We start from the raw sequence: 25,303 nt of genomic DNA on the forward strand, positions 1-25,303 counted from the left end.
TCAGTGACTCCAGTAGCACAGAGCTATGCAGAGCTACTCATACTCACCATCTAGCCTCCACAATCTCTGCATTCAGCTGGGCTGCACGGGCACTCCCCTCTGTAATTTCTCCATTACCAGCCTGTAAGACTATACAGGGCACAAATTGGATCGTGGTACAGCTGAAAGCACGTGGATAGCTGTAGGTATGGAAAGCACTGGCTGGAGTCTGCAAAACAATACTACTGAAAATGACCTCCGAGGCTACTGCAGTCGTCTGTGATATACAATCAAACTATTAACTCAATGAAATCATTTGAATCAAAGACATTGTGACATTGACTTTACATGAAAATGGAAAATAAATAGACAGCCCTGCATGAACATATATGGTTATGGTCCTGCACAATGAGCGTTATTTTGGTAATGCTGTTTGCTTTGCTGATGCGCACTGGACAATCCTTAAAGCTTGTTATTTCTTCAAGAACTAGAGTAGGAAAAAAACAACTGACATATATATCAATCCAAAATACAAACCAGAATCAAGGCAAATATAAGACAAATGTTTTGCAGGTTGAAAGTCAAGAACAACACACTGTGCAGAGTTCCTCTAATCACAGAAAGAAATTTCTCATCCTGTGAATAATATTACCCATTTTCATTCACCTCAGTTCTTCACTGCCTCAGGGGGCTGGAAGCAAGGTTGCAGGGTTCTGTGGAGATATCCTATTCTCATGACATTTCTAATCTCCATTTTTCTGAACCAACAGCCGTGGATTGTTGGATAATACAACCCTGATGAACACTAGAACTTTTAGTCACGTATTGGCTTCTGCAATCCTTGGGGATTTACCCAACACTTGTGTAAATCTGACCTGAGAAGCTGCGCCAGCCCCATCAGCTAATGTGCGCTAACACCCCTTGCTCCCAGATTTGGAAGATGGCATTTACCCCCAGGCCCGCAAGGCTGGACCCACTGCCAAGGCAGCAGTGCAGCCATCCATGCTTAGCAGTGGGCCCTACCACCTTGCCAGCTTCCGGGGGGACTCAGCCATGTGCAGATCCCCATTGGGGGAACCTGGGTGCCTGGGTTTGGGGTCATCTGGGGGTGTGAGTGGGGCTGGACAGGTCAGCACACATTTTTTGGGGAGGTTCTGGACTCCAAAACATGACTTCATGATCTGTTTGTGCTGAGTCTTTTTCATACTTATTTTTGTTTCTTGATGACAACAGTGTTACATGAGATTGAACAACAACACCGATGATTTTTTTCCACAGATTTGGCTTGAATGGGTAAATTACTGTAAGGGAAAGAACGCTGTGCTGTGCTTGTTGATTTTTATAGTCTCTAAAACCTTTCAAATTTAAAGAAAAGCATAAAAATCTCACCCCTCCCCATGCACAAAATAAAATATCAGAAATACTGAGGAAGTTACTCCACTGTGTACAATAACCTGACAAATTGACAAACCTCTTCACTGTGTTTTTTTAAACACACACTTTCATGGCTTCTCCCGGTTGGTTCCTCAGGCTGCAGAAAGGTTCTCTGCCAACAGCAGCAAAGTTACTTCATTGTTCAAATTCTTCCTTAAACACTCTCCTAACAAAACAAACAAACAAAAAAAAAAAGAAAAGAAAAAAGCAAGAAAGAAAGAAAAAGGAAAAAGAAAAAAATGTACTTAGAGGGGTGGTATGACCACAACTAAAGGTTACCCCGATCTTTCTTCTCCTGTCAAAGCCAAGCATGTTTCTGTGCTCTCTCTGTGTTTGGGCAGATGGGTATAAATTCTTTGGGGCACAAAGATTCATCGTCATTGTCAAGAACTAGTTGGTTCCTGTCCATAAACAAGAAATGAGTGCTATGTTAATAACAAAGAGTGACTGGAAATGGTCAATGAATGAAGCAAGGGATCCATGTCTCTTCCAAAGCGATCTCATTGCAGTGACATTTGTGAGTCCTGAACCACGTAAGAAGCTGGGCCAATATTTTCCAGTGTGAATGCTCGCATGACATCTCTCTGCTCACAGCTGCTAACTCTGTAGCTACTGCAGGCTGAACGTAGAAGCAAGAAGCCTGAAGATACAAAACTCCTTTGCACTGCTACTAAACCATCTCTGTAATTTTTCAGACCCAGTGGAGAAACATTCAGTTTTATGCAGTAGAAGTCTTCAGACCAAGTAAAATACCATTAAAAAAAGAAACTTAGATTTTGCTTAATGTGCTGTGCTGTATGAGTTCTCAGGTCATCTCTTTATCTGCAGATAAGGAGCATTTCCTCCTTCTCCAAAGCCAAATAGATGCTTACATCTGATGTTGGGGTGATCAGAGATTGTGGCCAGTCTGCCTAACTTCCTGACTAGCTTTAAAGTATATTTGGTTGTTACTCTGATTCATATAGACTTTATTGTCGATACAGTTTTTGGAAAATATCTCTCTTATATTAGATGTGCCAGAAGCGTCCATATAAAAGCTGCTGTTACCTCCCACCAGCTACAGAAAGGACAAATGCAGTAGTATCTTTCATTAGTCTCATCTTCAGCTGCATTAGAACATAACAGTTGTTATGAAAATGTAGTGCCCTCATCAGGGTGTTTAACACCCAGTAAAGAGCTTGTTAAAAGATAATGCACATCAGGATTAGTGACATTGCAAATGAAGAATCTGCCACTACAAATACTGGTTATTCTAGTTGAGGATTACAAGTAGTAGAGGCTCATTCCTAGATCTGCGCATCTTCTACATCTGCATTAAATATGTCTTACGGACAGTGTTGTGAGATTTTTTTCTTGAAGGAACCAACAATTTCATACCTTCAAAAAATGCCAACCGTAACTTAATGCATTCTTACATCAAGTCTTATGGGATATTGAGGCTACATAAAACTTTCAAGGCTTTTTTTTTAACATGCAAATATCCACTGGTAGGAATCCCATGCAATGATATGTTGCATCTGGACTTTAATTGCATTTTGAATTCTGGAAGAAAAGATTGCCTGGGTAATCTCTACCTCCTCTGTCCTAGAATGCCTGTATCTATGAAAAATAAGTTAAATGTGTCTCCTCTCCCTGTCGCTTTTTTTTCCACCTGCTGGGAGGCTGTTCTTCAGGTTCCAGGTACCTCCTGCAAAGAAGGAACATGATCATGATGATAGCTCAGTAGTAATACAGCCAGGATCCTCTGCTTCAAAACTAGCCATTATTGAGGAGAAGAAAGTAGTGTGAACACATATCTCCTCCGACTGCCTGTGCAATGGCTTGGAAGTGACCATTCTCTGCATCAATGTGAGCCATTACTTTATTTTTGATACCTTACAGCATGTGCACAGTACAGCGTTAGGGAGGATATGCTGAACCTGAGAAGAACAGACACATTTAAATTTTATTCTGGATAGTTCAGCTAATCCCTGCAAAACAGGAGGACTGCAGACATTAATTTTTCATCCAGCTAGCTCTTATTGAACATATCATCACTAGTTACTTAAAATTTAATCTATTTTTAATAGAAAAATTGATACTGGAATATGAAACATGAAATATCACATTATTGTTCTGCAAAAGACCAGGCTTTTAAAGATAGTATTGTAATCTGGAAACAGACTGAAAAATGTAGAAAGGTTATATCCAACGTTAGAAGTAATCTGCATGCTCGCCAAAGCCTAGATCATCTGAAAGCAGTAATAATTCACTGACAGTAGATACCTTTATTTTGATATTTGCTGTATGTTTAGTATTCATTACAGTGGATTACTTCAGGATTACCGCAACATTTTTTCCTTTGTGGTACCATTCAATAAAATCTAATTTTCATGTAATTTAAACTTTTTTTATTCTCTCCCTTTGCAAAATCTGCATTCATTGGCCTCCAAGCCTGACTAATTGCCATCCACTTCAGTTTCACATTGTTTTGACTTCTTGAATTTTATACAAGTAATATTCAAAAGTATTTTTTGTCCCCAGAATAAAATGCACACTTTTATATTAATTGCCATCAAATGTGTGTGCATAAACGCAAGAATGCCTACTTTTCTTTCATATTACAGGGCAAACAGCCAGACTTAAAATGCTTCATAATTAGGCATTTTACCAGATTGTAACAGAAGATGTATTTGCTTACTTTTACTGCAAAGTCAATTATAAATATGCAAAATTGAAAGTGTGGGTGACCAGGCCACTCTTAGCAGAAATAATAAGACTACAGCCAATTAAAACAGAAAAAGGTTGAGTTCTCACTTTTCCACCTAGTGTATTTCTGATGCTGACACAACAACAGCTGTGAACTGCCAAAGCCGTCACAGAGAGGTGACTCACTCTGGCCCCTGCCAAAATGAAGAGGAGTTGGCATAAAAGCCAAACATACTTGCCACAATTTCCAATGTAGAAGAACTGATAGAATGGTGTCTCAGTATACATGCATCCTTACACCACGCTATCATTTCCTGTAAGGAATATTAGTGTCATGAAGACACAGCTTACACAGATAGGAGGACAAATATCTTCACATCATTAAAATCCTGAAATTTGTGCAGACTGTCTTTATAATAGAATTATCTGGATATCTTTCTGCAAGCCAAGCAATTGAAATACACAATTGAAACTGTATAAACATTGTTTTTACTATTCTTCCCATAACATAATCATTACATGAGAAACATTAAACTAGACATTTGACTTTATTGATCTCTTCATGGACCAACAGTACAGGGAGTCATTTGCTGCCTAGACTAATTAATTGATAGACTAATTCATTGATTAGGTTCTCCATAGCATAGTAGGTATTGACAAATACTGAATCTTTTTCCATCAGTTGTATCTGTTTGCACCAATTACTTTGGCTGTTTCACTTAAGCGATTACGATAGCTCACAAGTGACAATCAGATCCTCAGCTGGTGTAAGTCAGGCTGTCTCCACTGAAGTGAGAGGGCTGTGCTATTTTATTCAGTACAGTTACAGAGCTTGTAAATGTAAAAATGAGTTAAAAAAAAAAAAATCCACCTAAACAGTAACAAGGACATTTGAAACAAACAAACAAAAAAAACCCACTAACAACACAAACATCACAGTAGCTTAAACATTTGTGTCATAGCAGTGAACAGTAACCACGTTACAGGCATACGTACAGATTCATAATTTTGCTTCTAGTTCGCACACAGTTTTAGAATGCTATCAGGTGCAAACTATAGTATTGAACACAGAAATAGTCCTTTTAACCATTTGCAAAGTCACTAAGTTAAATGCTCAATAGATTCACATTTTCCATGCATAGGTTATCTGGAAATCAGTCCTAAGAACATAATGCTGAAAAGTAGACACTGTCTTCCACATATATGGAAGATTTCATTGTGTGTGAAATCTGTTTCGATACTGGTGATTTCTGACATACTCTATCTGCTGCAGGATTTGAGAAGAATATAGTAATTCGTCTGGGGTTTCTTGCTTCTGGATCAGTGCTGAGATAATAACCTATATGGAACATTTCTCTATCTGTTGAGCTGAGCCAACAAAGACATAAGGGCACCAGTGTTCTGAGGCAAACAGAAGTATTTGGGTACTTAACAATTTCTGAATTTCCAAAATGAAGAACAAGAAGAATATGTAAATTGAACTTTCAGTTCTTTTTTTTTTTTTGAAGTTTTTTTAGTTGCTCTCTGGATAGATTTTCCTTAATGAATTACTTTTCAGATAATCCAAGAAGTCACTAATGTATGTGGATCTTACACAAGAAGGAGACACTGAGCTGATTTTAAGTTTATGATGAATAAATTTGTTTCCTTTCAGAAACAAAGCATCTTTGTCAAATTGGACAGTCTTGAAAAACATAAATTGACTTGAATTTTCCATTAATCTCAGATCTGTTCCTCCTATAGTAAACTGGAAAAAAAAATTCTGTGCAGAAATTTCTCTCTGCATTCTGGATTTATTTCCAACCTCTGAACAACTTAGCTAACTGAACACAGATATTAGCAGTTAGCTCCTCCTTTTTAAGACCACAATCAGTTTTTCTCATCTTTGCTTATTAAGGCAAAAAATATACTTTCCAGAAATGTCAGTAAGAGAATGAAGAGGAAGTCAAGAGTGACTAGGACATCTGAAACAGGAGCCCCAGAAGTGCTAATCTGAGAATGTTTTGCTGAGGCAGTTTCCCTCACACTGTTTTCTCAAAGCAATTACTTCCTGTGTTCTATACACTTATGAAGACTTTCATCTCTGATGCATGGCATAGGGTAAAATAAAGTGTACGTTCTTCACTGAAATGAGTGTTGCTACCTGGCACAATGGAAAAGAAACTCCTGTGTGTGCCCTGTCAGTGACATCTGCATTTGCTGCAAACCCACACAGAAGCCGCTGTCTAGGCCCTATTTGTAATTCCTCTGCTGAACACGAGATAACCAAAGTACCACATTCTGCACGAATGCTCTGTGGGAAGAAGAGACGTGCAGACAAAAAATGCAGATGGAGAACAGAGACAGGAAAGAATATGATTGTGCTTAAGGAATGTTTTTTGCCCTTCACACATACATAGAACACAGACAGCAATTTGCATCCCAAAATTCAATGGCAAGTAATTAAAATCAATAGAAAATCGACATTACAAAACCAAAACAAATTAAAGCACAAATTTAATCTTCGTTTCCCATTCTGGCCTTCGTAACGGAGGATTTGCTCTGAAGATGCTAGACTGTAAATAGGCTCATACCTACTGGGTGTATCTTTAGCAGTCCTTCTTAGTACAGTGCAATTACCACTCCTTGTACATGAAAGAAGATCTACTGTCCTCCTGGCTGACAGGCAGTACCCTGGCCTGACTCTGCTCACACGACAGTTGAATATAGATGCTTTTACTTTAGCACAGTGGGATTTATTCTTGATTAGTGTGAGCAAAAATCATAACTTCATGCAAAACCATGGCCTGTGGACAGAGTAACTTTTAAGAACTCTGCAACTTTTCCATCTTAAAGGTTCTGTTTTTGATGAAAAAATTTTGAATGTGCAAAATTGGCATAAATATATCATATTCTCATATTTTTTCTACTTTTGATATGTTATTATCATCAGTACTGCATTGTACTCTGCATTGCAAACAAATTATCTTAAACACTACTAAACGGACTACATTTTTTAAACTAAATTCATATTGTCATGTCTCTGAATGTGATGTCATCTAACCTCTAAAACTGCAAAGCAACAAGAAAAAAGCCATGCTGTTCATGATGTTTTTTCCTTCTGGAAGCATCAGCTCAGGATTTCTTTGCTTTGACAAAAGCATAAACTGGACATGATAGTTAGACACGATTTGGTTATATCAAAGGCCTTCCATTTATTACCTAATTTAACCTCACAGCAGCATGGATCTAAAACACATGAGCTTGATATGGCCTTTACTTACCAGCAACTGGGTCCTCCAACTGACTCAGAGGATCTTGATAGACAGATTGAGCTTGACATTGCAGTCACCAACTGAAGAGAAATCAAGTTTCAAACCACTGCATTCTTTAGTTTGACTTTCCACTGCTGTTTCTCCTGGATGTGATATTCTCCTCCTGTTGTAAAGCTGTAGAGTCTTAGCTTTTTCAAATAATTGGCCCATCCTACCTCCAGACCTATTGAAAATGAAATCTTGTCAGATGAATAGTAATGTCTAACTAATGTCAAATATAGTAACATAAAAATATTTCATAAATGTGCCATCATTACTGTCCACAGTTTGCACATTTTGAGTCAATGAATTATTGTTTTTTCCAAATTATAAGAAAAAAAAGAAAAACCTGAGAGTAATTCATACTAATTACATTGAAATCGGCTCTGCAGGGGAAAACATTCCAGAACTGACATATTTTCTGCAAATTGCAGATTTCTATTTCCCACTCCAGTCATGATGAGCACACTACTGTGTATTATTCATGCTATGATCTCTTACTTCTTTTGAAACATCTGCTCTTGCCCCAGGTCAGAGACAAGACATGGCTGATGTAGGATGATTGCTTCTGTATTTTTAAGGCTTTGGTCACACACTCACCTCTAGGCATGGACAGAAAGAGCAATCACCTGTGGCATCACACTGGCAAAGCCACGGTGCCACAGTAAAGCTGCTCCTTGCCATATTCAACTCCAGATCCTTAGAAATACAGGATTGTGCTGCTGCTGCCACCAAACAAGAAATTTGGCTGTGTGATGTAGGAGGGAGATACAGCTGGAGGGCAGGACTCAGCTCTAGTACTTCTCCCCTTCCAACAGGATGCAGAACTGGGATTCAGCTTTGTCCACAGCCCCTCATTCCTGGACTGACAACATTCAGGTTTACCAGCATTGGTGAGGAGCCTTGAGCCAGCTCTGGCTGTCACATCAGTGTCTGCAAACAGTCTGTGTGACCTACTGTAGGGAATCTCCTCTGCAGGAGGCTGGACTTGGTCTCCATAGGTCCAACTCCTATGATTCTGTGATTCTGTGATTTACTGGTAGTCATGGCCATTGGAAATTTTTATTTTTATTTTTTTTATGGATGTCAAAGCAACAAACCCTCATTTAGGAGGGAAAAATTAACTACAGAACGAGGCAGAACACCAACCCTGTTCATCTCAGATTCCTGATTACAAAGATTTCACTACCATTGTTTACAGCAGAACTCACAGGTCATTAACATCAACAAATGTTTAAATCGATTACATCCCAATATATAACAGTTCTTGAGCTTTCAAAAATAGTATATTTTTGGAGGATTTGCTCAGAAAACTGCCAGAAAAGCAGTATGATTTGAATGTACTGTTTTCACCAGTAAAATTCATTCTGCCTTCAGAGCAACAATTAGAAACAAATACTGAAAAAGGTACACAGTTCTCTAATCTAGTTTTCAATAGTTGATAAGCGAAATGGGAAGTGTTGACCACACTAAGTCACAGAAAAGTCACTTTGGTAGACTTCTGCTCACCTCTGACAAGAAATACACTAAGGATGGTCCCAAACAATGCCTATCCATGCAAAAGCTTAGTTTCTTATTATTGTAGAACACAGCAGAAATCTGCCTACTCGGTCTGAGCAACTGTTTCTCAATCAATAATTAAGTAACTTTAAGGTCCAGATCTATACAAAGATATTGATATTTTCACTGAAAATGAATCAATATGAACAGGGTAAAGCATCTGAGTAAGCCTTTTTAATGGCAGTGTTTTGGCTGTGAGAAGTAAATTAATTGATTAAATGAATGACAAATATTGGACATCCAAAGTAAGTCTTTTCACACTTTCACAAACCTTTTAAGCAACTCATTTCAATTCTTTTCTTTGTTTCCCATGTCTTTTTTTTCCAAGTTCATACTTTTTTTTTTTTTTTTTTAATAGAATTTACTGGTCTTCCTGCAAGAAAATTGTGCAAGTTATGTTTTTTTATTTTATGTTAATAAGGAGAGTTCAGGTCAAAAGAAAAGAGCAAGCTGAGACTTCATGAAGGAAGGGCATTTCCTAATTTATAAAACGTAAGGGATACTCCTGAAAAGACCACAGTGTGAGAAAGTAGACCTGCCAGGATACTGTAAGAGAACAACACACTGAGAGATGGGAAACTTTAATGGAGAGAAAAATACAGCCATCCCTTTGGTGTGATGGACAAGGAATGGTTCTGGATAGGTCTTTTTCATTATATCCTTAAGTCATCTATTCCCAAGAAATCAAGAGCTGGTCCTAAGGACAGAACTTTCTAGCAGTTTACATAAAGCATCTCTACTTAGAAAAACCTCCAGCTGCTCCCACAAACTTTCTGTGCCTGCAGTGCCACAGTATGTGAGCACCAATCTTGACTTATACAACGGTTGTGCTCACATGTGAAACCAGAAGCACCCCATCTTCTGGTTTGATTGAATTTGCAGCAGTTCACTGAAGGTTTAGCCTTACGACCCAATCAGGGAAGGGCAGATTCCCTCCCAAGCCCTGGCACCTTCACAGCTCTCTCTAGAAACAACAGCAGCCAGCAAGCCTGCTATGACACAACACAGTGGAGCTCTAGCAAACATCAGGCTGCAGAGTTGGATCTTTTTCTGAGGTTGATGGCCACATTCATTTTGAATCTCCTGCTAGTATGACAGTTTGTCCGGAGGGCCACTGTTTAAAAAAAATCCAACGCAGCAGTGTGTAAACCACAGCATGGTCTGCAGCCTGCAGTGGGTGTCTGCAAATGGAGCACAAGGTGCAACAGTGAAGAGGCCAAGAAAGGGAAAAGTGACTCCTTTCATCCACCTGCTCTTCTTTCCCAGGTACTAAGCTAGCAAATTCAATTCAAGGCAATGTTATCTTAATTGTTAGAAGGAGGGACAGTATGGCCTCACCTCAGGGGCTGTCCCCACAATGAGCAAGGGATAGACTCCAAAATTACAGCATTTCTCTTCAGATGCGTATTTACTATACAAAGGGAAGGAGAAATGCAAATGGAAAAGTGGACAGTAGAAATAGTAACTTTATTTGTTCAAACAACCTACTGGTGGAAAAGGAGCTGTTAGGAGCTTTCCTAATATCCCTAGCCTTTCCTTTTTCTTTATTGTTTTCTGTTTCTGTTCTATTCATGTGTTCTGTTTAATTCAAGTTCATGGGCTTTTTTTGCCTTTAAGCAATGATTTCTTTTATTGTAAAGAAGTAAGCCAAAGAAGTCAAAGCTTTGCACCAGCCCTTTGTTTGTATGCAGCTCTCAAGTGGCAGTGTAAGTTCTAGGGCCATTACTTTTGTTGTTGGTCACAACTGCTGCCCCATAGCTCCTGTAAGCTGTTTTTGGGACTTCAATTTTCTGAAAATATTTCAGAGTTGTCTCTTTTTTTATTTATTAAATGGATACACATTCTCATCTGTAAAGGTTGAAACTCTACTTTTCCATCTGTCTGTGCCCTTTTTGGAATTGTATGTCCCCTGTGGTGTGCAGCTCAGAAGTGTTCACTTATGTACTGGTAAGAAAGAAAGAAAAATGAAGAACGAATGTGTGACAGAACGGAAAATACTGAACTATAAAAATGACCTCAAAATGGCATAAAGAAGTTTCATGATACAGACAGACCCCACTCACAAATAAATATTAATTTGCTTTGCATGTAAGATTGATAATTAATGTTGGAGAGAGTGTACAATCCATTTTTCAGTGTAGAAGTGTTTTCCTCTTTCTTTTTTTAATCAACATTCAGCACTTTGAAATCTCATGTCCCATTTTAAGCACTTAAGATGCCACTGGTTTGGTTATTTTTAAAGAAATCCTATTTAATATTTATATAACAAAATCTAATGATTCCTGATGTGTTTCAGTTTAAATCATAATCCAGTTTCACAATTCTAGGTATAAAGTGTGCCTTTGTAGTTGTTCAACAACATGGCACAAACACTGTCTAGCAGAGCAGCTAGCTATGACTTTTCTATCTCCAAAATGATAAAAAACACACTACCTGACACTGAAAAAAAATTATTTTCTGAGAAAAACCTATGAACTAATTAGCCAATGTTTACATCTCCTGAAACTGGCTTAACTATTATTTCACAGACATCCAGACCTATAAGAACAGCAGACAAGAAAATAAAAATCAAAATAGAATGCAGAGGAAAAAAAAATCTAAATGAAACATGAAATGTTGCTTCCTAGGTAAGAGAATTTCATCTTGCACAAAGTCTGTTCGTACCTTGAATGCATTGTGGTGCTGTCCTCTTCCCTCACAGAGCCCACCAACCTTCAGCAGCTGCGCCAAGTTCAGAGAGGGGGGCTGTTGAGAGTGGGTTAGGCTCCATCACACTTCTACTTTCCTAGGTCTAATTACTTTCCCCCAGGAATACATGACATTAAGGGACTTTCCACCAGTGCAGCTATCATGCTGAGATCAAGATTGCATGCTGCCCCTAACCTAGCTCAGCTGAGGAGGCCTTCCAAGCTGCAAGAAGCCCCTCCAATGTGCTACTTGGCTGCTTGCATACTGCTGTGGAGGGACAACCTTGGCATTCCCATTGAACCCTATTGATCCCAGTCTAAGCTCAGAGAGCTTGAACATCTCATCTCCTCTCTACAGCAGGAAACAGCTGTGCCCTCCTAGGAAACTCCAAGTCTTCTTTTCTATTTGACCCTGGTAAATAAAATGCTGGAGGCAGGGAAAACAGGTGCTCCTACATGAGGTTTCCTTCTAAGCAGGGCAACATGTAACCTTAGGTATCAGGTGAAGGGCAATTTACATCTTTATAGTGCTGGAAACTGGCAAAAGAGAGGGAATTTAAATAAAAGTAAAAAACTCATTTAGGCAAATGAAAGAAAACATCACCCTGGATTCTAACTGGACATACTTGGACATACCTTCCATGGGAGATTTCTGATATCTCAGCTATGGCTTTTCCAGATGCATGCAGATTCTCCTCACTGCCTGCACCCATCCTGTGAGTTAACAATATGGACTAATGAATTGTCTGGCCATTTTTGCTTAAGCATTTGCTTTTGTTTTTTAAGCTGAAAGTAATAACAACCTTTATAAAAGCAGTGAAACATCCTTTTCGTCACACTAACCTCATAATCAGTCACAATAAATTTAATCCTTTATTTCTACTGGAAAGCATGTCTTATTACCTGGTGAAAATTAGGAACATTCCATAGACATTAAAATTTCCTTTATCAGTTTTCATTCTGATTTATGGGTCTGAACATATAAAGAAATACAAGTGGTGTCGTTATGTAATGGCAGAATTTTTTCACTATATGAGTAACTAAATACTGAAGCAAGCTGCAATCTCCATCCTTGAAGTTTTTAAAAATCCAACAGGACAAACTCCTGAGTAAGTTAGTCTGGATTTGGTGTTGAGGAGGAGAAAGAAGCTGGACCTCTTAGGGTCTTTTTCAACCTGTATGACAGTATGTATATACAAATATCAATTCATCAGTCAGTTGGGAAGATCTAGTAAAAACTCTGTGATATTACACCTTCAAGCAGTCAACAGTGTTTCAAATGCAAGCTAAGATAATTCCTTAAGCCATTCAGTTTTGTCCTGTTGAATTAAGGATGGAAAATGCATTCCTGTTTTAATACATGGAAAAATAAAATACTATGCTTATGAGTGAAAAACCAAGTATTACAATAACTGCACACATAATGAAAATAATGCTTCCTTACTATACTTCAAACACAGTTCTCAAAGCATTTTTAAAAAGCTTTTGTTATTAGCTGAATGAAATTCTGCACAGTAATACTTTAACTTTCCTGTGCCAGGTTATCAGTTATTTCAAGCAAGTGTTAAAATCCCCATCGCTGGCAAAAATGAATTACATCTTCTTTGTCAAACTTGCATCAACATGCCCATCTAGCTGAGCTGGGAAGGACTCTTTAACAGTACTGCATAGGTGCTGCTGTTCGTGATTGTGAATGTACCTGAATCTAAATTTCGCAGCTACAGTGACCTCTTATATATCTGCAAAAAGTTTTTGTTTTCAGCCAGATTTTTCAAATAGTTTGTCACATTACAATCTACTAGAAATAAAATGTAGTCCCTTCTTCTCATTGTCTTGAATTAAGATGTCTAATTCTCTCAAGTAGTACTTCTATTTAATCTGATAATCATGAACTGACAATATTTTTTTGCCTATTCTCATTTACGTGGATTTTAAAATACTCAAGCAACTATAGGTATATAATAAAGGCAAGAATGCACATGTAGAGTTCATTTTGTTTGAGAAAGTAGGAAAGATCAAGCGTATGTCTTCAGATGACTTTGAGCCTCATTCTGCGAAGACAATAGAGCTTCATTTGTAAATATGCAAGGAGACACTGGCACAAAGTCCTGAGAAACTAATTATTTCACAAAGTATTCAGGAGAACTACAGCGACTGCTCTTGTACAGTTTTTCACTTTGTAAACAATATAGACTCATTCCTGCATAGCTTGAAGACACTGCTTCAGATACTGGAATAGCATTCTAGAAAGAGATAGTTATGTCTATAAAAAAGAAAGACCAAATTTCAGTAAGATCCCTTAAAGTGATTGGTGTTAATCCTTGCCATAAGAACGTGCTTATTTTCTGTAGCCTGTAATGGGTGAAAGAAATATGGCACTAAGATGACTCACGTATAAAGATACATCAAAATCTGCCCCGTTCATTTCTGTCTAACCTAAAGAAATGTACAAGCTAACACATCACATCAATTTCACTGATGAACGTCAGGACTCTGATACAATATAAACCCATAGAAGGTACTGTAAACAGCATAAATCTTTCTAAAGGCAAAGCTGAAACAAAAATATTATTACCATATCCAAGGATGGAGATAGTATGTGCACTTAATAACATAGAATAGCCATCTCAACCCAATTTTAGTGGGAAATCAAAACTGCTATAAACATGGTGTTTTTTTCAGAATTCCTAAAGGAATTATATTCATCATTTATATATCCACCTAATATTTGGCAAGAGAGTGCTGGCAATCTGAAGAAAAAGCAAAGTAGTTTGGGATGACAGCTAAACTCAGAGGGAGCTGCACATGAGCATTGTCTCTCAGGGCTTGGGGTGGTGAACGCACCTTGTTTCTGGAGCTGGTTTTCAGTAGGAACACCTCATTTGTACCCAAGAGAAAGCCTTCACCCTGCACAGCCAACAGCAAACTTCTATTTCATCTTATGGCTCTTACTTATCCCAACAAATAAAACATCCATTCAAGAACATCCAGCAACATCTTAGTTCTGTTTAGTTATTGCAGAAGTATCAAACAAATCAGAACTGGCAGAGTCACTGTTCCTGCAGTTGCAGGTGACTGAATACTTCAGGATCAGAGAAATGAATGGTAAAAGAAATGGCAACCTCATGAGGTCTTGAGGGAGGAACTAAATTCCATGGAATGATGCAGTGAAATTAATACTCCAGAGGTATTCCATGTTACTGAAGCATGAACTAATTCACTCCAGAGTTACTGGGTCTTCTGACACCACCCTGACCATCTGTAAATACAAGAGAATCTGATAATCATCCTGGAAGATAACAAAACTATCAGATCACCTACTCATCTACATCATTAGAGCTTAAAGATCTCATCACATATAAAGAATAGTTGAAGAGTCTTGGACAAAAATTACTTCTTTAAAACAGCCTGTGGAATACAAAGAAACAGTGAAGTCAGAGATGGAAACACTGGATGTTTTCCATTAAATCATACCTTCTGTGATAATAACTGAGTTTACTTAATTGCAGTGCAAGACAGACATCAAAGTATTTTCCCTCTTCAGCTAAATGAAAACTTATTCCACTATGGTAGATCTTGACAAGAGTTACTTCATCTAGCTTTCCCAGCATTGCTTTTACTTCTCCCTGGCAGGAAGCTCCCATCATTGTGGAATAATGGAATGGCTAAGTGACTTGCTTGGGAAAATACAAGGTATGAACCTACAAGAAGTTTTGAAATAAACCGAGCTCTTCAACATATACAATAGAAGAAAGCTCTATACTTGGAGGAAAAAGTCAGAAACATTAAAAGCCTTATCCCTTATTTTAAGCTTCAAGGCATAAATCTTATTGTACATAGTTAATACATAGTTTCCAGAGATTTTTCAAATACTTCTTTCTTCTTTCCCATCTGTGTGGGGTCTGGTTTTGGTCTCCTTCGGAGTCAATGCCAAAACTTCTACAATGTCTTAATGGGGAGGAGTCGGTATGTGGGTTTCACACTGAGTCATCAGGGACAAAACTTTTGCTAAACTTCTACTCCTGCAAACAGGAAATTCTGCTTTTCAAGTTTGTTAAATCTGCGCCCTGAGTTTGTGGCACAGATTTGAGATTAACAACGGTGTTTGATTTCCCTTAACATGACTAGATCCATGAAGCGTGCATGTGTGTCTGTGTGTCCCCTCTTGTACCCATTTCTATGGCATTTCACATTTCTGTCAATATAGCCTCCAATATCTGAATCCACTGATAGAACAGATGCAGTAATTGCAAACAGCTGTAAAGTATTACTCATCTTGCTAATCAAAATGACTTTCTGCTAAATAAACCATGAAAAAAGCTTTTCCACCATCAGTGAAGTGGAGTGGAAATGATATAGACTGTAAAGAGTCCACCATGGAAGTAAAATCAACAGATCAAATTTTCCTATGACAATGATTCTATGTGCTAATGCACATTTCCAAAATTGTTATAGAAGTTTTACTGTGTTTAGAAAAATGAATTTGTGTAATGACACAAATGTTCCTCCAGGTATTTTGCATAAAACCTGCACTTACAGAGAACCCTGAAGAACTGATTTCTGCTTTCACAAGATTCATAATCCGAGGGGAGATAATTGCCCTATCTTTTTGCTAGACTTGCGTCACACATTTTCATTTAAAAAAAAAAAAAAAAAAACCCACAAAAATGTAGACCAGTTAAATATCTATGGCAAATGTGACAAGGTATCTGTTCCTCGGCATGTGGGAAATTTAGAAGAGGCTGTTTGATCTCCAAAAAAATTGAGAAAAAAAAAACCACTCCTAAGTAAAACTCACAGCAGATAATTTTAGTCTTTCATTAGTATGCCCCCTAATGAGAAAGCTCCTTTTCTAGCTCATTGTGCTTCAGTTATCCTATTTTCTAAGTCATATTCTTTAATTCTTAAAAATGCTATTAGAAAAGATATCATCTCTGGTTATATACTCTTCCTCTATTCCCTTTTGCCACTTAAGCACTTATTGCTGTGGGCCACTCCAGTATAAAACACTCCAGAGAAAACAATTTAGCCCTGAGTTATTTCTCTCACTTCTTTGGGTCATACCAAATTAGAAGGTAAGCAATCTTCTCCCACGGCTTTCTGGTACCATAAATGATTTGCCAGGACCCTTAGCTCTTCTGTTATTGAAATGTAACTGGAAGTTAAAAGGCATATAAATTACATATGTGCTAATTTTGTGGAGCATGATGAACTTCCTTCTACCAAGTTTATACATCTGCAGAGAGGGGAAGAAGAGGAAAATGAGATTCATATTTGATTATAATACAGGAGCAGAAAGAGCAAATCTACTTTCTTTCTGAAAAACTAAATATTCTCCAACACTGGATTCTTTAGTGTGTGGGACATGCAGTCTGCACCAATGGACTCAGCAGGTTCTCTAAGCCCATTTGCCCTTTTGCACCAGATTCTGCTCCATTTTTCCCCCTTTGCGGTCTTTTCTCTTTTCCTGGATCTGTCTCTACTGTCACAGACATCTGTGCTGTGGCCACTGTAGCATGACCTAGTCACACCCCAAGAGAAGCACCACAGAACTTCAAATCACAGCATTAGTGTCATAGGCAAAAGAGACCACAACAGGAGAGACAAGATCACTGTCCAGGATAACATAGTTTACAGGGTGCCAGAACTCTATTCAAAGGGTCACTGTAAAACTATGATAAAGTCACTTCTTCTAAAATATTCCTATTCTTAAAGTTGAAGAGCAAACATCAGGAACTGCTTAGGAAGTCTTCACCAGCTCACTCTGTGATGCATTCTTTTCCTCCTCTTGCTCTGCCCACCTTCCATATGGACCATTAATTTCTGAGCAAAGAATGGAAGCGGGGAAAGGGACACTGCTTTATCTGCCACTGCATCTTCCTGATAAAGCATCAGGAATACCACAGTTAGTGTGTGAAAGGCATGAAGATATGTTAGCAGCAATGAACAAGACTCAAGCAACTTCATGTTTCCATCTCCCTTCAAACTCTTGGTAACAGCGTACGTATTTTTGCAGACATCTCCACACCACTTGTGGCTGCACCATTTGAGAGCTTTATAGCTAGTGAGTTCATTTTAGCACTATTATTAGGGTAGCAGTAGTAATAGTCGTATTTTACAATTAAACAGAAGGCTAGAAAGACCTTCCTGGGTGAATGAATTGCTGTCTATTGCTGTCATACAAAGAAATGATGATGCACCTTAAATGTATGAACTATTTTCACCCTCATTACCCCATGGAGACTGTTCCAGAGCATTACTACACAATCAGGCTCACTCTTCACATTCCAAGCCTACATTTATTAACAGTTTGTTTTATCTAAGGCAACAAAGCTTGAAGTGAGAAGGCCATTTTTGCAGGCAACAATGCAGCCAAGCCAGGCATAGATCTCAGCCTCTTAAGAAGCAGCAGGTTTCAGATCTTTTTTATCATTTTACTTCATGCAGGTTTCCAAGAAAGCCAAGCACAATTCTAAAACATCTGCGCACATTTTATAAGTCAGTATGCAGCAGAGTGAGGTAGAGAATGTCTTTTTTTCTATTTTTTTTCTGCCCATGTCTCTCTAAGAAGCACTGTGGCCCCTTTCTTTTCCCTGCCCATTAAATTATACACTTTTCACACTGCAGCCTCAAGGTAGTCTCCCACTGCTCTGAAAAAAATTTGCAGAGTCCATTTCCCACATCTTACAGCTCCTTCCACGGAGATATCCACACCAAATTCCTCATTCAGTCTCTATTCCAAATCCAGTTGCTCTGTCTATTGTATCTCAGAATTTAGGCTCCTCCTATTAAATTTTTTCAAGGTGCAACACCCACCTTAAAGCATAACAAGTGAATGAACAAGCTTAGTGTGAAACAGAGCCCCTGAGAGAGGCTGAAGAGCAGAATGGAGCTTGTCCTTGAGACAAAAGTGGGGAGTGGGAAAAGGAAAGAAAATTCCAGAATAATATTTCCCTTGAGAAAAAAAATGAAAAATGTAACTCATTAAAGTGCTTTTATCTCCTTTTACTTACAGCGAGGATTTAAGGCAGACTGCAAGAAACACAGGAATGGTCAGAAATAAGATTATGATGCTTGTCATTTTGGAAGAGCTTCCTTACTGAGAAAAATTCCTGAGAACTTTCCAGAAAGAGGAGTGAATCCCACACATTGCCAGCCTAGAGAGAGGAAAAAAAAAAAATCACAACATACCCTTGACAGTCCATTAGCAATATTTGTGCTTATTACTAGCAAGACGTGTTTCATGTAAAAGAGCCACTTTGTCAGAAGGGGCACTTGAGGAAATTAAGAATGTATTTACATTTTATAGAGCCATTGATGCCCTTATGTCCAAGGAAACCATATTAAAATTGTGCTCAGGGTATTTTTCCTATCAATAAATATTAAAATGGTTAACCCACACTTGGTCTGCTAGCTGCCTGCCATGGCTGAGAGCTGTTAGCTAGCAGTAAGAAGCAGACAAAAGAATATGTCAGACAAGAAACCAGCCCTCCAGTCTCTCTCTCTTTTCCTGGGTAAGTTTCCACTTACTATGTTAAAAATTGTCTCATTACTACGAATGAGAAATAGAATAGAAAATATCAAGAGTCTCAAAATCGTCACAGTAAGAAATAAAAAGAGCTCTTGATTTAAATGTGATTTTTACTAAAAAGTTCTAGAAAATCTCCGTGTCACTCCCAGAGCATTCACAAGTAGGATATGGATCCAATATTCTGTGTTCATTTCTGTACATTCTGCCTGTGCCTACTCTTACTGTTGTCCCAGTGTTACTGCTAGACACAAGCAGAGGAACAATAAACAGCAATCTAATCTCATCACAAAATCACCTTAAGAAATGCAGAAAGTAACAGGAATTCATCATCTGAACAGGCAGTCTTCCATTGCAACCCTTGTTATTTAGACAAGTGCAGCTAATATACATAATGTAGCCATAAATAATTAAGTAAAATAAATTACAGACCAACAAAGTCCGCATTAAACAAGACAGGCCTTTCTGAAAGCCATGTGGGACTTACTATGCGAAGATCAGAGTAAAAAATGAAGGAGCATGGCTAGCATGATCTGTCTGCTGCTCTAATTTTTAAAAATGATACCTAATCATTGTAGAGGCTATTGCCTGAGAGACCTGGACCATGCTGAACCAAGTCATATAAAACAGTATGAAAATGAAAAATGACAAAGAAATGAGCATGTTAGTTTTGCATCATGCTCATGTGGTAACTCATTGTCGTGACTCACAAACCCAACAGAAATAAGAAACTCCACCTAGAGCTGTAAATTCTTGTCAGCTCAATTATTTCACATGTTGCAGCTCAATTTAAGTTATTCAGAGCAGAGAAAGGCAGATCCCCGATGCATCCTTCTGTATTGCTGGACTGGGTGAAAATAATAAATTGGTCATTGGGATATGCTGTATGTTTCCCAGATAAGGAATAGTATATTTCATATTCTTTTCTCACAGCTGCCTCTTGATGGCAGTAAATGGTTTACCACAGCTGTTGTATCTCAGTAGAGAAGTCCTGCAACTAAAGGAGTGCGTATTTCCACCCATGTTCATTTTACCTGCTACCTTCTCATCTGTGGTGGCTGAGAGTCCCATACTCTCCTGGCTCACAAGGAGCAACAAAAAACTCTATGATCTGTTGTTAGCTTTATAAAGATTACAGGGAACCTTTTGCTGAAAAACATCAGGCCACATTGAGCTTCATGTTGCCACATGTGGCAAGTTGACAGTTATTCTTTTTTCCCCCACATAATTGCATTAAGTTCCAGGAGTGAAGATGTGACATTTTCAATGCATCAAATGCATTTCTAGAGAATCACAGCACGTTTTGACATTGCTAACTGTTTTTTTCTCCTAGAAGCACCTGACATTCTTCAAAAAATCCTTTTCAATACTTCGGTTTCTAATTCATCTCCCACTTCTACTAAAAAAAAAGTCAGTAATGTCTCTGTCACTCTTTCTCAATGGGCTTTGTGATCAATAGAATGGGCTGCACCAAATGAGGGGGAGGCTAGCACAGTGAAGAAGGAAACTGTGCCCATCTGCTCTGCCCTTGTGGCCAAATCTGGAGTACTGGCATCCAATCCTGGGGCTCCCTACACAAGAAGGATGTGAAGTTGTTGAGGTTGGTCCAGAGGAGGGCCATGAAGATGATCAGAGGGCTGGAGCACCTCTCCAGTGGAGAAGGTTTGAGGGAGCTGGGCTTGTTTAGCTTGGAGAAGAGAAGGGTCTGGGAGACTTTACTGCAGGCTTCTTATACTTGAAAGGAATGTATTAATAGAAGGGAGATCACCTTCTTACATGTCTGACAGTGATAGGATAAGGGGAAGTGGCTTTAAACTATGAGAGGAGAGATTTAGGTTAGCTTGGAAGAATTTTTTTACTCAGAGGGTGGTGAGGTGCTAGAATGGGATGCCCAGAGATATTGTGGAGGCCCCAGTCCTGGAGGTGCTCAGAGCCAAGTCGAATGGGCAGCCTGATCCAGTGAGTGGCAACCCTGCTCATGGCAGAGGGATTGGAACTACCTTTGTAAGTGATCTCTAAGGCATCTTCCAACTCAAGCCATTTTAAGAATGGAGGAGAGGTGAAACAGGCCTCTTCATTTTTCCTTAGAAAGATCTGTCTCCCACGTCTTGCAGGGTTTGATTCCCCTCCCACCCCTGCCAACCCCTTGGATTAATCTGCTGTAAAGAGCTTCAGAAGTGCAACACTTACTGAAATTCAGGGCTTCTGAAAATCTAAGCTTTGATAACAGCACCATGAAAAAAGACCTACATCCATAGAGCTAAGGAATAATGATTAAGAAATTGCCTTCTAGTTTAGGTTACCCAAAGTTTAACTGAAGATTCCCTTTAGGACTTCTCAAGCACAGCTACTAAAAACCATGGCTGCGTTATACCCTGTCCAATGTCTGACATATTGTAACACCAGGTATTACAAAAGATTAACAAAAGAAGAGTTGTCCTAAAGAATGGGGACTAAATGTTAATAAAGGAGTAGAGAGAAAGTGGTGCTGAAGGTACTCAATAAGATAAGCTTGGGAGAGGACTAACGAGTGAGACAGCCACTTTTAGAACAGGTATATTGATACACGGGTATCTCTTAGTAGAGTTTCTGAAACTTGCTATTCTATCTAATAATTCATATAATGACATGGGTGGAGAGTCTTGGAGAACATATTTTTCCTAGGTTCAGTAAAACTGCCAGGCTATCTGCCAGAATGTATTTCTGATTTGTTTTGAGGTTCAAGAAAAGAGGTACCAACCAAAGATGCAAGCCATAGTTCTGTCAGAAGACATTTACATTACCCCTGAGCATTTAAATTATATGCATCAGACATAACTGTAAATTCTAAGATATACATAGATAGATCAGATAATATGTGGCAAATAAAGCATATAGCAGCAACATTAGTTTGCATATCAGAGTCTCAAAAAGCAGACACAATTAAGGGACTAGGTAAAAAAAATATCCCATGAACCTTTCAAAAGGCCAGCTATATTGTGTTTATTTTAAGATTGCTTAACAGTAACACTTAATAAAGAGAACATCATGATTGTGTGAACTAAATTTTCAGTCATAATGAATGCTACAAACTTAACCTCCCAAGTTTAAATAGGCTACAATGCCTTGGGAGAGATGCAAGAGAAATTATTTGATAAAGGTGACAGTTTTTCACACCTGAAAATAATGTTTTTCTTCTAGACTCTTTTGATCAACAGTCTGTAGCCACACATTACAGATATAGTTGCAAGACCTTATGGTGTATACTTGTCACTACTTGCATAACTTACTAGGGACAGAGGATCACAGAGATTTTGAACATAATTTCCCACACTACAGGAGATTAAATAGACTACATTTGTAGAAGGCAAGAAGCAGCTATGGCCCTTGGCTAACAGAAAGTAAACTTCAATCAGTTTCGTCATCATTTTTTCAAAAATATAATTTTATCTTATAAAAAAATTAGATGTAAGTATCCTGTACAGCAAGGATATGTATTTGGTTTAAACAATTAGTTGCACAGGAGTGGATTTCTGTTACAGCTCTATTGGCACAAACTAAAATCATTACATTAATCATCTGGAGAGTGGCAATTTTACCTATATAAGATCGATCGAACGTTCACAGCTAGAATTTGTGCTGTTCCCCATACTCATCAATATAGAAGCAGCTGTGATCTGAAAGCTTTTCTGGGGTAAAAGGCAACACTAAAAAGCATGCTGGAAGAAAACAATCACCATATCAGAGCTAATCCCCAGATTGTTCTTCAATGCTACATTTATCATCTTCATTTATAATGCTTTCTCCAATTACTATTCATTAAAGTATTCATCAAATAAGGAAATGAATACAACACACTTAAAGATGCATTGTAGATGATTAAAAAAAAAAAAGTATTTTTACGACCATATATATCCTGAGAAGGAATATTAAAAGCTCTATTAAATAGTGCTCTCTTGTTACTATGATGAATGTCTATTCAGTGATAGATTCAATGTGAAACCCAGCGTATATAACTCACCAACAAAACTAAATCATACATCATCTCCTTGAAAACTGACAACATTTTCTAACAGATATGAAGTATTTTCTCAGCGAATCTGTTGCTTATTATACTCTGCTTGTCAGAGCTACTAGTGACATGGCAGCATTTCTTATAAAAAAAAGAAAAATATCAGAGTTATATCTAAAACTTACATGAGAAGAAAAGATTTTTGTTGGCTTCAGTAGTCATTAGCGAAGACACTTGGACTGTGGAAAAGCTAAAACATTTGACACCTTTTAATGATTTAACTGTTTTTTTAATTACTATGTACATGCATTCATCATATATCAAAACCCAAAGTCCTCTTCTGCTAAATAGAGGGCCTCTGGCACTGATTCTAACTATGGTGGCATCTTAGGATTTGTTTTGAACAGGCAGTGCTGTGTAATAATCATTTAGTTTAGATCTTGGCAAAACCAAAAGACTGAAGTAATGGACAGAAAGATTAATATTGACAGGAAATGTTTTGTTCGGATTAACCAGAACAGTATTTTTGGAGATAGTTCTAGCACTCTTTTTGTTTTCATTTGTTTTAAGTTCATATTAAAAATTCTTCAAAATTTCAAAATGAAAATAAGTATCTTTTGAACACTTGAATTTTTTAGTTTTGTGAATATTAGAACAATATCTTTGATTATTTCACTTACCCAAGTCGAAAACTCATTTGTATTCTTCCTTTCCTATAGAAGACTATAATTTGCCTACCATTTCTTAAATAAAATGCATGGACAAGGTTTTCTCTAATTTAGTACAGACCTACCCTTTTCCAAAGAGGCTAGACAAACAGAAATGATGGGGACTGGGGATTATGCTGCCTGTTCTCCTGATAGCATAGACGGTATATTTGCCTTAAAATCTGGATCTCTTTCACAAGGTCATTCAAGCTCCTCAAGAGCTTGTTCGCTGGAGGGAGAAGAAAAAGAACTGCCTGCAGCTGACCTGGACCATAGACAGATATGTCCATAGCTTTGCTTTATTGCAGAACATCTGTTCATGAGCCATATGCAGTTCTCTCAGCCATATTGCAACTTGAAATACAAGTATTACCTGGGATAGTAAATTAAGAACCATTACTATGCTACCTGCCATACATATTCAACAACCCACTCTGTCTCCTACAGTCTGCACTGTAGAAGACTGTTTACATGCCCTCCGATAACTGGAGGGGCACAGAATCCACTGCCTCTCTGCTTTAACAGCATGGTGGAAGAAAGGCTGAAAATGGATGTCACCCCTCCAAGCTGGGGATTCTCCTCCTACTCTCCACTGAAGGACTGGAGTCATTCTTCTCTGTTCAGGGAGGATCTGTGGACCTCTAGAGAGGTGTGTGTGTGGAAGGACATTGGGTTGTGTAATGCCTCTGTTCTCAGACAGCAAATGAGAGGCAGATGTGTTCTTTCTACATACAACTGGCTTCAGGAAGAAGTTCCTTGGCATGCACAAAGGGAGGAACCTGATTCCTGAGTCTGCTAGTGAATTTATAATAAGAAAATTATGACAGAGAAATTACAGTGCTGTGCTCCTAAACTCAGTCTCCAGTAATTCTTCTCCCAGTGCCTATATGTGTCAGAGCCAGACACACTTCTGCCTAATAAATGTTAATAGCCCATGTCCAAGAAACTCAGTGCAAGAGATATTCCTGATTTAGTTGTAGATTTAGATAATGAAGACACATTTTCTGCTATAAATGATACAGTTAATTCTTTCAGTCATTTTTAGTTCTTCAAGTGAAAGGAATAATGAGCCTAAGAGGAAATTCTATGCCTATTCCTGAGGGCTTGACTCTAGCAGAGCTCCCGCTGTCCTCAATGGCTAGAGGGTTGCTGAGCATGTAAGACCTTCAGAGTCTGGATCAGTACACTTAAGAACGTGCAAATCTAATACAGCATGCCAACTGATCACAAAAGGCAAATCAGTGCAGGCTTCATCATTAAGAAATAAGAGCTGCCCTATTTTAGTGCTTGTTATTCCAGCTATTTTTTCACTCAGTTTCTGGATAAGATGTTTGAAAGATAAAATTTCAAGCAGTGTGAAATACCCCCTTAAAATTCCTTAAGTTGATGATGAACACCCTCCAGGCACCTTTGAAAATGTTGGGGAGAAATTTGCC

Source organism: Phasianus colchicus, chromosome 9 (assembly GCF_987193195.1).
Source record: "Phasianus colchicus chromosome 9, bPhaCol1.hap1.1, whole genome shotgun sequence".
Classification (NCBI taxonomy): domain Eukaryota; kingdom Metazoa; phylum Chordata; class Aves; order Galliformes; family Phasianidae; genus Phasianus; species Phasianus colchicus.